General features: G+C 45.7%; 1 long non-coding RNA gene across 1 annotated transcript; it reads left to right on the forward strand.

Moving 5' to 3' along the window:
• The first annotated feature begins 4,999 nt into the window (after window positions 1-4,999).
• On the forward strand, window positions 5,000-5,370 carry LOC108375529 (uncharacterized). The gene is made up of 2 exons (XR_001849172.1): window positions 5,000-5,069; window positions 5,181-5,370. It is a non-coding gene; the product is annotated as an uncharacterized LOC108375529 (long non-coding RNA).
• Window positions 5,371-9,415: the final 4,045 nt, after the last annotated feature.

A 9,415-nucleotide genomic window follows, 5' to 3' on the forward strand; every position in this document is an offset into this window, starting at 1 on the left:
TAAACACGCCGATCAACAGGATCCGCGCGTTTACGCGGACATAGAGATAAAGGGGTTATCGACAAGAGGCCTGTTAGACACTGGGGCGTCCGTAAGCATTCTGGGCCAAGGCTGCCGCGAGTTCGTGGAAGAGATAGGCGCACCGATTGAAAAGTACTTTTCGTCTGTAAAAACTGCGGGCGGTCGCACGCACAATATACTAGGCAAGCTTACCATACCTGTGAAATACAAAAACGTAGAAAAAAACATTACATTTTTTTTATGCCCATACCTAGAGCAAAAGATTTACCTTGGGGTGGACTTCTGGCGCGCCTTCCGCTTGGCCCCAGAAGTGATATCCGTGAGTGAAATCGATTTGACCAAGTTAGAGCAAGAGATGGTGTCCGAAGAAGACAGGAATGAGCGGCGCGTGTTGCATGTCCTTACGGCGGATCAAAAACAACGCTTGGGGCAGGTGGTGAGTGCTTTCAAAACCTATGAAAAGCACGGGTTAGGACGAACTCAGCTGGAAAAGCACAACATCAAGTTGGTTGACGATGCAGTTCCCATTAAAGACAGGCACTATCCATTGTCTCCAGCGATGCAAGCAATCGTGTATGCCGAAGTTGACAAAATGCTGGAACTGGGCGTGATTGAAGAAAGTGAAAGCCCGTGGAGTAATCGTACGACAATCGTCCGCAAACCTGGAAAAAATCGTTTCTGCCTGGATGCACGCAAATTAAATGCCGTGACTGTAAAGGACGCGTATCCATTACAGAACATCGAAGGTATACTCAGTCGTATAGACGACACCCACTTCATAAGCAGTGTAGACTTAAAATTCGCGTTCTGGCAAATTGAGCTGGAGGAGAGCTGTAAACCATATACGGCGTTTACGGTGCCGGGACGTCCGCTATACCAATTCGTGACAATGCCGTTCGGATTATGCAACGCGGCCCAAAGGTTGTGTCGACTAATGGACCGCGTGATTCCCCAAAAGCTCAAATCGAACGTTTTCATATACTTAGATGACCTGTTGATCATTGCGCCGGACTTCGATTCGCACATCCGGATCTTAAGCGAAGTTGCGACATGCCTGAAAGATGCAAATTTAACAATAGGATTAAGGAAATCTAAATTTTGTTTCAAAGAGTTACCTTACCTGGGTTATATTGTAGGTGGCGGTTTGCTAAAGACCGACCCTGAAAAGGTAAAAGCTATACAAAACATACCGTTCCCTAAAACGATTAAACAAGTACGCAGTTTTCTAGGCACTGCCGGTTGGTACAGGCGTTTTATTAAAGATTTCGCCACGATGGCAGCGCCTTTAACCGACACATTGAAAAAGGGGCAGACATTTGAAATGACCACGAAAGCTTTGGAGGCGTTCAAAAGTCTAAATAAAGCGCTCACGAGAGCGCCGGTGCTGCAACACCCAGATTTCTCCAAACGCTTTTGGGTTCAGTGCGACGCGTCTGATTACGGCGTAGGCGCTGTACTATACCAGAAGGAAAATGACGGTGCCGAGAAGCCAATCGCTTACTTCTCGCAAAAGCTCAGCGACTGTCAGCGTAGGTACAGCACCACGGAAAAAGAATGCCTCGCAGCTTTGATGGCTGTTAAGAAATTCCGCTTATATAGATCTAATGCCTTTTACGGTGGTGACGGACAACGCTAGCCTGAAGTGGCTGATGTCCTTGAAAGATTTGAATGGTCGATTAGCCAGGGGTCATTATAGCTACAAGCATTTAATTTTAACATTGAGCACCGAAAAGGCGCGGACAATATAGTTGCTGACACGCTGTCGCGATGTATCGACGAAATCACAAATTCCCCAATCGCTGGCATGGACACTGTGGAATTCGAGTCTAAAGAGTATCAGGAGCTGGTGAGGACGATCGAAGCGAACGCAGAGCGGCTGCCGGATTTAAAGGTAGAAGATGGTTTAGTGTTCAAAAAGGTTTTGGCCACGAACGTAGAACTCGAAGAGACCGAATGGAAGCTGTGGGTACCAGAAGCACTAACCTCTACTCTAAGAGAGAACGCGCACTGTCCAGAAATCAACGCACACGGGGGTATGGCCAAAACACTCCATCGCTTGCGGCGGTTGTATTACTGGCCAAATATGGTGGCGCAGGTTCGAAATTTCGTGCGCAACTGCCAAACGTGCAAGGAAGCAAAACCAAGCAACACGATTTTAAAACCTGGTATGGGTAACTAAGTAGTTACGGTGCGCCCATTCCAGAAAATATACGTTGATTTTCTTGGCAAATATCCGAGGTCAAAGCGCGTAAATTGTTACATTTTTATTGTCGTAGATCACTTCTCGAAATTTATCTTTTTGAAGGCAATGCGCGACGCCACCGTCGAAACGTGGTCAAGTTCCTTACGGAAGAGATCTTTCATAAATTTGGTGTGCCGGAGACTATACACTCCGACAATGGCCAACAATTCACATCGAAACAATTTGCACAATTGGTGGAAGCCTACGGCGTAAAACATTTAAAGACGGCATATTACGCTCCGCAATCTAACGCAGCTGAAAGAGTAAATCAATCGGTGCTGGCCCCCATCAGGTCGTATCTGGACAAAGACCACCGCGATTGGGATCTGTATTTAACGGTAATAGAATGCGCCCCGTGCAGTGCGGTACACTCGGCGACCGGGGTAGCTCCATATTTTGCGTTATTCGGTGAAAATATGTTTACGAATGGCGCGGATTATACATGGGCACGAAAGCTTAACAGCCTGGACGACCATGAATTACGCTTATTCGATAACAGCGATAAACTAAAGATAATGCGCGAGAAAATAAAAGAAAACCTGAGTGAGTCGTACCAGGCAAACGCGGCGCGCTACAATAAAAGAATCCGTGAGACACGTTTTAACCCTGGCCAAGAGGTCTATAAACGCAACTTCGTAGTAAGCGATTTCAAACAAAATATAAACGCGAAATTTTGCAAAAAGTTTACAAAGTGTCGAATAACAAAAGCGCTGGGCAATAACATGTACCTTTTAGAGACGCTTGCGGGAAAGAGCCTGGGAGCATGACATGCCAAGGACATCAAACAATGAAGCTACCACCCATCGGAAATCCATCTCTCCAATGATGAGGTTCAAGTCGGCGGAGAGGTCCTAGTCATCGAATAGGTTACACCGCATCTACCCTGCAAATAGCGCACAAAGTAAAACTCGTGCACTGAGGTAAAGTACATTGATCTTCCCGTAAACCACTTGCACATATTTATACATATGCGCTGTACACAAATGCCCGGCTTAGCTCTCGAGGCAGGAGACCGTGTCAGGGTGGGTGTTCCCCACGTTGGGCTCTCACTTTTTAGGAATAATCCTTGGCCCGCTCGAAGGAAAGCAAATCCACATTTAAAATGAAATAAGGTAGTTGTTTATGCAGCACTTTTTTTTTTTCTGATTGCCATTGTTTTGGTTGGAAATGTCAAATAAATCAATGGGAACAAAAATATACCACAAAGGGAAATTTACTAAGCTCTCATGCTCTCGGGCTGCCAGACTGCGAGTTGGGGTGTCGTGAATAATGGAATTCGCCGGGAAAGGGATAGATGTAGGGTGCGCGCACTTGTGATTGGCCAAATAGAACAATGAAAACTATTCGGAAAAAACGGTGTTTTGATAGAACACTAGGTGGAAAACGGCCTATAAAAAGGGGGTAACTGTAGGACATAGGATAGATCTGCCTCGTGTTCAACAAGAACCGCATCCACAGTGCGCGAATGATTATAGTTTTTTGTGAAGTTTGGTCTTTACACAAAAAAGAAAAGTAAAGTACAGTGCGGTGTTTTTTTTTTTGAAAAAAACAAAATAAGTGCCGTGTTCTTTTTACCCGGGATCGCGTGTTTGGGAGGGGGAGAACGACCCCGATTGCACGCGCAAATATCCCGCGGAGACACACCCGTCCACGGCAGGAACTGCACGTAGAAGAGACCACGAGTTCGAGTACATACAGCGCCCCACTCCCTAGGAGCTTCAAGTAGGCAGCAAGTCCCCCGGCGAGATGTGAGTAGCGTGGAAAATATTTTATAGTGGAGTAGTTTTTAAAGTTTTTTTTTGGGTTTCTGTCCTAGTGTGCCATCATATCGCAAAACCAACGATCGCACGTGGATGCAGAAGGGCGCGGCACAACTCGCTGGTGAGTGGTAGAACTTTAAGGCAGTTTTTTTTTATATATGTGTATATTGCCACATTAGTGGAATGCCCCTATGGAAAGCTCACACCAATAGCGGCAGGGAATTTATACTGGTGTCACCCTCTGTCTCGGCAGCAAGGACTGCAACCAGGCTGTTGAGTTAACAGCGCGCACAGAGGCGGCGAATCAAACAGTCAGGAAGGAGGTCGTCCGAGCGGTGTAATACACATATAGTTAATTTTAGAGGCTTTGTTTAATTAAAATTTTTTTATCTGTTATTCCATTAAATTTGTTTGTGTAAACCATCCTGTGTGGTCACGCCCAATGAGAAAAGAACGCCAAACCGACTAGTCTGCTAAAGAGTGCATGGTTTGGGCTGGGAAAATCCGGTCCGGAAGATCTCACATATCCACTTAAGAGAGCTCTTTTAGGTAGGTGGTTAGGGCTTCCAGTGTTTTTAAAAGCGTTGTAAACTTCCGAGTTGATGTTTGGTTTCTTTTTTTTGGCGATTTTATATACGTACATGCATACTTAATAATCTTAGCGTACACATGTACATATATACGATTCCTATGAAATGTATGTTTTTTTTGTTAATAAATTTTTATTGTACCATATTTTAAATGAAGCCGTCTAAAATGATTGGTTAAAGTTTAATCGAAGGGTGGGGGAAGATGACTAGGGGCATTAGATAAGAGACGAGAGGAGCAAGGTAAAAAAAAAAAAAGGGGGAACCGCAGTAAATCGCCAACCGGAAGAGCGGTCCAAGGACCGGTCGGCTTCTTGTGAGACGAAAGATGCCGATGATGATTGTAACATCCGCCCTGCTTCAATGTGGCCAAGGATTGGGAACCGCGCCACACACAAATGTTGAGCTAGTACGGGTCACCACATTGATTGCAAAAACGACAGAAGGGCGGATAAACAGGTGCGTGTACGTTACAATAATTAATATGGCGCCCAATTAAAAACGATAGGGATGACAGCAGCGCCGCAGGTTTTAATTGGCGCCCGCGAGTTNAGAAGGGCGGATAAACAGGTACGTGTACGTTACAATAATTAAAATGGCGCCCAATCATAAAACGATAGGGATGACAGCAGCGCCGCAGGTTGGAATTGGCGCCCGCGAATGAGCCAGAAGTAGTGTCTTGGGGAAGACCAGGACAAAGAGAAATAGGAACCGGTGAGGAAAACAGGCATAGCTCATTTGTTATAAATGAATTTCGATCCAAAAAAAAAAATGTAATTAGTATACATACTATTCGATCATCTAACCAAACGGTCCTGGCTAGATGTGACCTTTTTCTGAACCAGGTGACTTGCTTAATTGAAACCCACTAAAATTCAATGGCATCGGTTTAGGAAAGGGGATCACGTCGCCAGTTCCTGACTATAACCTACCGGTGGCATAGTCGGATAGAAGTAGTCCCGGCTATAAGCATCGTCATAAAACAAAGCCTTTTTCAGTCGCTTAAGTCAATAATCGAAGTTTAGTTAGAAATTTGATTCAGTTGGTTTATTTAGTTTTTTTTTTTTCCAAGTCCTTAGCAGTAAGTTGCTTTGAACGGAAGGAAACGTGTGACCGCAAGTGTTCTATCAATTGTGTAGGACAACGTCTTCCAGAAAGATGATTTTTTTTTTTAACCAAGTTAGTTACAGAAAGCGCATACGCTCGCACAGGAAGGATACGGTTTTGCTCCGATCAGGTCTCAAAAATGGAAAAAAATAAAAAAAATCATTATCTATTAAAAAACCCGAAGTCATCTCTACCCCTCACACGTGAATCAGAGAGTTAAAGAATCAATCGAATAAATTAAAACCTATTGGTGAGAAATAATAAGCGGATGGTAGGTATGTCAATCCCATATAAGACGCGATATAGAACCAGAAACGCTGCTATGCAATCAGCGCACGTGCCGAACCCTAAAGCGCTATGCGCGAACAACCCAGCTTTTATAGATCTATCGGACCGAATTGGGGGTGGTAACGCGGGGAAACTGCTGTAAATCCTAGGCAGGGAGACTCGAATAACATACCGGGAAATCCGATTCGAAGTACCGGTGCTGTCCCAAAACAACAAACCGAATTCCAAGCAACGCACTCTGGGGGAGTATCAGCACCCACCTTGACTTGTCCCCTGCCTCCTCCAACTACCCTTAGCGACTCTGACCGGATGTCCACGGGCACCTTTAATAATGTTCGAGACATTCGCACTGAGTTAGCGCCGGTCTTGAAAGAAATGATGGCTGAAGTAAAACACACCCTGTTAAAAGAAATGCGCGAGACCATACCCGGGTTGATCAGAACTACAGGGGCAGGATTAGAATCTTCAGGTGTCGGTAATAGGTCGCGGAATCGAAACAAAAGGAGAAGACACAACTCCAGTATTGAGTCGCTTGAGTCCAGACGCTCCGGGGAACTACCTATAAATAAGAATTTTAATCAAAACAACACTAACAGAAATAATTACGTTCCAATGTCCCATTCAGCTGCGCATGCTTTCGCTGTCGATGAGCCAGCGCCACCTCGCCAGACGCCAATAGTAGTGGTAGGGATACCAGCAGCTGGCCCCGAGGTCGCTCTTCCGCCATCTGGAAAAGAAAACAACAAAGAATTTAGCCGACCAGAGATTAACATCGAAAAGTGGGGCATAAACTATCAAGGGAATCGCGATTCGCTGTCGATTGAAGACTTCTTGTTCCGATTAGAATATTTAAAAGAATTATACGTGTGCTCGTGGGGCGATATTTTGCGCGATTTTCATCGATTGTTAGGCGGGGAGGCGCGAGAATGGTACTGGCTTTACATTCGATCTCACGGTAAGGTCGACTGGCCAAGTCTACAGTTTGCGCTTAAGCGCCAGTTCGCATCGCAATGCACCGACTTCGAAATCCTGAGAGATTTGACGGAGCGGAAACAAAGACCAGGTGAAGCTATCGACGAATACTTCCATGTGGTAGGTACACTGCGCTCGCGTCTCAGGAACCCGATCCCTGAGTACGAAATAATAAGATTAGTAAAGGGTAACTTACGCGAATCTCTTGCCAAAATAGTCTACCCAATTTCCGCATACTCACTCGAACAGCTAAAGCTAGAATGCAAAGAAGTGGAACTTTGTTTTCCGCGCCGAGAACTCATGCTGTCTAGTGGCTTCGGACAACGCGCACAACAGGCTAACGAGATTAGCTCCATCGAAGATGATGAGGGTCAAGTCACCGTGGAGGAAATACGCCATCAACGCTCAGCTAAGCCGCCAGCTGGCCGTAGACATTTTTCGTGCTGGAATTGTGGCGCCGAAGGCCACGTTTTCACCGAATGCTACAACGTCGAATTTTTTGTTTTAAATGCGGAAAGTCGGACGTGATAACACCTAAGTGTCCATCTTGCAATCCAGCGGGAAACGCAGTGCGGAACGCTATTACGACGGGGGAATCGCGCTCCACACAGACCCCGCACGAGTAGATGCCTCAACGAATACAGAACCAGACGGGGAGTTGGGTCGTGATGCAAACTCATCTGAAACCAAAACGGAAAGTAACATTTTTGAAATAATAACAACAAAGAGAAACAAAGTAGTCACAAAAAATGGAAGTATGCCACCTTACGAGGAAAGACTGAGGAAATATCTCGAAACATGCCAACGAATTTTCGCCGATAGTGCGCCAATGGGGCGCCGAATAGTGTCGCGAAGAATACAAAAGGCCCGGGAGAGATTCCGACAGCGGAAAACACTGCGGCAAAAAGTTGTAGCGTCGGTTAAACACGCCGATCAACAGGATCCGCGCGTTTACGCGGACATAGAGATAAAGGGGTTATCGACACGAGGCCTGTTAGACACTGGGGCGTCCGTAAGCATTCTGGGCCAAGGCTGCCGCGAGTTCGTGGAAGAGATATGCGCACCGATTGAAAAGTACTTTTCGTGTGTAAAAACTACGGGCGGTCGCACGCACAATATATTAGGCAAGCTTACCATACCTGTGAAATACAAAAACGTAGAACAAAACATTACATTTTTCTTATGCCCATACCTAGAGCAAAAGATTTACCTTGGGGTGGACTTCTGGCGCGCCTTCCGCTTGTCCCCAGAAGTGATATCCGTGAGTGAAATCGATTTGACCAAGTTAGAGCAAGAGATGGTGTCCGAAGAAGACAGGAATGAGCGGCGCGTGTTGCATGTCCTTACGGCGGATCAAAAACAACGNTTCAAAACCTATGAAAAGCACGGATTAGGACGAACTCAGCTGGAAAAGCACAACATCAAGTTGGTTGACGATGCAGTCCCCATTAAAGACAGGCATTATCCACTGTCTCCAGCGTTGGAAGCAATCGTGTATGCCAAAGTTGACAAAATACTGGAACTGGGCGTGATTGAAGAAAGTGAAAGCCCGTGAAGTAATCGTACGGCAATCGTCCGCAAACCTGGAAAAACTCGTTTCTGCCTGGATGCACGCAAATTAAATGCCGTGACTGTAAAGGACGCGTATCCATTACAGAACATCGAAGGTATACTCAGTCGTATAGACGACACCCACTTCATAAGCAGTGTAGACTTAAAATTCGCGTTTTGGCAAATTTAGCTGGAGGAGACCTGCAAACCATATACGGCGTTTGCGGTGCCGGGACGTCCGCTATACCAATTCGTGACAATGCCGTTCGGATTATGCAACGCGGCCCAAAGGTTGTGTCGACTAATGGACCGCGTGATTCCCCAAAAGCTCAAATCGAACGTTTTCATATACTTAGATGACCTGTTGATCATTGCGCCGGACTTCGATTCGCACATCCGGATCTTAAGCGAAGTTGCGACATGCCTGAAAGATGCAAATTTAACAATAGGATTAAGGAAATCAAAATTTTGTTTCAAAGAGTTACCTTACCTGGGTTATATTGTAGGTGGCGGTTTGCTAAAGACCGACCCTGAAAAGGTAAAAGCTATACAAAACATACCGTTCCCTAAAACGATTAAACAAGTACACAGTTTTCTAGGCACTGCCGGTGGGTACAGGCGTTTTATTAAAGATTTCGCCACGATGGCAGCGCCTTTAACCGACACATTGAAAAAGTGGCAGAAATTTGAAATGACCACGAAAGCTTTGGAGGCGTTCAAAAGTCTAAAGAGAGCGCTCACGAGAGCGCCGGTGCTGAAACACCCAGATTTCTCCAAACGCTTTTTGGTTCAGTGCGACGCGTCTGATTACGGCGTAGGCGCTGTACTATACCAGAAGGAAAATGACGGTGCCGAGAAGCCAATCGCGTACTTCTCGCAAAAGCTCA

Source organism: Rhagoletis zephyria, unplaced genomic scaffold (assembly GCF_001687245.7).
Source record: "Rhagoletis zephyria isolate East Lansing unplaced genomic scaffold, Rhagoletis_zephyria_1.1 Rzeph_scaffold_09061, whole genome shotgun sequence".
Lineage (NCBI taxonomy): Eukaryota > Metazoa > Arthropoda > Insecta > Diptera > Tephritidae > Rhagoletis > Rhagoletis zephyria.